Here is a 4547-nt window from a genome sequence, read left to right as displayed (position 1 = left end):
CACAACAGTGAACATGTGAACACGGTACAGTTCACAACAGTGAACATGGTACAGTTCACAACAGTGAACACGGTACAGTTCACAACAGTGAACACGGAACATGGTACAGTTCACAACAGTACAGTTCACAACAGTGAACATGGTACAGTTCACAACAGTGAACATGGTACAGTTCACAACAGTGAACATGGTACAGTTCACAACAGTGAACATGGTACAGTTCACAACAGTGAACACGGTACAGTTCACAACAGTGAACATGGTACAGTTCACAACAGTGAACATGGTACAGTTCACAACAGTGAACACGGTACAGTTCACAACAGTGAACATGGTACAGTTCACAACAGTGAACACGGTACAGTTCACAACAGTGAACACGGTACAGTTCACAACAGTGAACATGGTACAGTTCACAACAGTGAACATGGTACAGTTCACAACAGTGAACATGGTACAGTTCACAACAGTGAACATGAGACAGTTCACAACAGTGAACATGGGACAGTTCACAACAGTGAACATGGGACAGTTCACAACAGTGAACATGGGACAGTTCACAACAGTGAACACGGTACAGTTCACAACAGTGAACATGGTACAGTTCACAACAGTGAACACGGTACAGTTCACAACAGTGAACATGGTACAGTTCACAACAGTGAACATGGGACAGTTCACAACAGTGAACTTGGTACAGTTCACAACAGTGAACACAGTACAGTTCACAACAGTGAACATGGTACAGTTCACAACAGTGAACATGGTACAGTTCACAACAGTGAACACGGTACAGTTCACAACAGTGAACATGGTACAGTTCACAACAGTGAACATGGTACAGTTCACAACAGTGAACATGGGACAGTTCACAACAGTGAACACGGTACAGTTCACAACAGTGAACATGGTACAGTTCACAACAGTGAACATGGGACAGTTCACAACAGTGAACATTGTACAGTTCACAACAGTGAACATGGTACAGTTCACAACAGTGAACATGGTACAGTTCACAACAGTGAACATGGTACAGTTCACAACAGTGAACATGGTACAGTTCACAACAGTGAACATGGTACAGTTCACAACAGTGAACACGGTACAGTTCACAACAGTGAACATGGTACAGTTCACAACAGTGAACATGGTACAGTTCACAACAGTGAACATGGTACAGTTCACAACAGTGAACATGGTACAGTTCACAACAGTGAACATGGTACAGTTCACAACAGTGAACATGGTACAGTTCACAACAGTGAACACGGTACAGTTCACAACAGTGAACATGGTACAGTTCACAACAGTGAACATGGTACAGTTCACAACAGTGAACACGGTACAGTTCACAACAGTGAACATGGTACAGTTCACAACAGTGAACACGGTACAGTTCACAACAGTGAACACGGTACAGTTCACAACAGTGAACATGGTACAGTTCACAACAGTGAACATGGTACAGTTCACAACAGTGAACATGGTACAGTTCACAACAGTGAACATGAGACAGTTCACAACAGTGAACATGGGACAGTTCACAACAGTGAACATGGGACAGTTCACAACAGTGAACATGGGACAGTTCACAACAGTGAACACGGTACAGTTCACAACAGTGAACATGGTACAGTTCACAACAGTGAACACGGTACAGTTCACAACAGTGAACATGGTACAGTTCACAACAGTGAACATGGGACAGTTCACAACAGTGAACTTGGTACAGTTCACAACAGTGAACACGGTACAGTTCACAACAGTGAACATGGTACAGTTCACAACAGTGAACATGGTACAGTTCACAACAGTGAACACGGTACAGTTCACAACAGTGAACATGGTACAGTTCACAACAGTGAACATGGTACAGTTCACAACAGTGAACATGGGACAGTTCACAACAGTGAACACGGTACAGTTCACAACAGTGAACATGGTACAGTTCACAACAGTGAACATGGGACAGTTCACAACAGTGAACATGGTACAGTTCACAACAGTGAACATGGTACAGTTCACAACAGTGAACATGGTACAGTTCACAACAGTGAACATGGGACAGTTCACAACAGTGAACATGGGACAGTTCACAACAGTGAACATGGTACAGTTCACAACAGTGAACATGGGACAGTTCACAACAGTGAACATGGTACAGTTCACAACAGTGAACATGGTACAGTTCACAACAGTGAACATGGGACAGTTCACAACAGTGAACATGGGACAGTTCACAACAGTGAACATGGGACAGTTCACAACAGTGAACATGGTACAGTTCACAACAGTGAACATGGGACAGTTCACAACAGTGAACATGGTACAGTTCACAACAGTGAACATGGGACAGTTCACAACAGTGAACATGGTACAGTTCACAACAGTGAACATGGGACAGTTCACAACAGTGAACATGGGACAGTTCACAACAGTGAACATGGGACAGTTCACAACAGTGAACATGGGACAGTTCACAACAGTGAACATGGGACAGTTCACAACAGTGAACATGGGACAGTTCACAACAGTGAACACGGTACAGTTCACAACAGTGAACATGGTACAGTTCACAACAGTGAACACGGTACAGTTCACAACAGTGAACATGGTACAGTTCACAACAGTGAACATGGGACAGTTCACAACAGTGAACATGGTACAGTTCACAACAGTGAACACGGTACAGTTCACAACAGTGAACATGGTACAGTTCACAACAGTGAACATGGTACAGTTCACAACAGTGAACACGGTACAGTTCACAACAGTGAACATGGTACAGTTCACAACAGTGAACATGGTACAGTTCACAACAGTGAACATGGGACAGTTCACAACAGTGAACACGGTACAGTTCACAACAGTGAACATGGTACAGTTCACAACAGTGAACATGGGACAGTTCACAACAGTGAACATGGTACAGTTCACAACAGTGAACATGGTACAGTTCACAACAGTGAACATGGGACAGTTCACAACAGTGAACATGGTACAGTTCACAACAGTGAACATGGTACAGTTCACAACAGTGAACATGGTACAGTTCACAACAGTGAACATGGTACAGTTCACAACAGTGAACACGGTACAGTTCACAACAGTGAACATGGTACAGTTCACAACAGTGAACATGGTACAGTTCACAACAGTGAACACGGTACAGTTCACAACAGTGAACATGGTACAGTTCACAACAGTGAACATGGTACAGTTCACAACAGTGAACATGGTACAGTTCACAACAGTGAACATGGTACAGTTCACAACAGTGAACATGGTACAGTTCACAACAGTGAACACGGTACAGTTCACAACAGTGAACATGGTACAGTTCACAACAGTGAACATGGTACAGTTCACAACAGTGAACATGGTACAGTTCACAACAGTGAACACGGTACAGTTCACAACAGTGAACATGGTACAGTTCACAACAGTGAACATGGGACAGTTCACAACAGTGAACATGGTACAGTTCACAACAGTGAACATGGTACAGTTCACAACAGTGAACATGGGACAGTTCACAACAGTGAACATGGTACAGTTCACAACAGTGAACTTGGTACAGTTCACAACAGTGAACATGGTACAGTTCACAACAGTGAACACGGTACAGTTCACAACAGTGAACATGGTACAGTTCACAACAGTGAACATGGTACAGTTCACAACAGTGAACACGGTACAGTTCACAACAGTGAACATGGTACAGTTCACAACAGTGAACATGGTACAGTTCACAACAGTGAACATGGTACAGTTCACAACAGTGAACATGGTACAGTTCACAACAGTGAACATGGTACAGTTCACAACAGTGAACACGGTACAGTTCACAACAGTGAACATGGTACAGTTCACAACAGTGAACACGGTACAGTTCACAACAGTGAACATGGTACAGTTCACAACAGTGAACATGGTACAGTTCACAACAGTGAACACGGTACAGTTCACAACAGTGAACATGGTACAGTTCGCAACAGTGAACATGGTACAGTTCACAACAGTGAACATGGTACAGTAGTAAACTTACATTTATGAATAACTGTTTACATAATAAATTTTCAATTAGATAAACTTTCTTAAAAGTTTTAGTGACATATTATTTAACAAAAATAAAGATAACCTGGTACGGGATATAAGGATGACCTGGTATAGGATATAAGATTACATTGTATGGGATATAAGGATGGCCTGATATGGTACATATGGATGACCTGGTATGGTATATTAGGATGGCCTTGTATGGGGTATAAGGATGGCCTGTTATGGGATACAAGGATGACCTGGTATGGGATAAAAGGATGACCTGGTATGGGATATAAGGATGACCTGGTAAGGTATATACGGATAACCTTATATGGGATATAAAGATGACCTGGTATGGTATATATGGATGACCTGGTATGGTATATAAGGATGACCTGGTGTGGCATATAAGGATGACCTGGAATGGGATATAAGGATGACCGGGAATGGGATGTAAGGATGACCTGGTATGGTATATAAGGATGACCTGGTATGGGACATAA

The sequence above is a fragment of the Cherax quadricarinatus genome, chromosome 17 (genome assembly GCF_038502225.1).
Source record: "Cherax quadricarinatus isolate ZL_2023a chromosome 17, ASM3850222v1, whole genome shotgun sequence".
NCBI classification, from domain to species: Eukaryota; Metazoa; Arthropoda; class Malacostraca; order Decapoda; family Parastacidae; genus Cherax; species Cherax quadricarinatus.
This window is presented reverse-complemented; position numbering follows the sequence as displayed.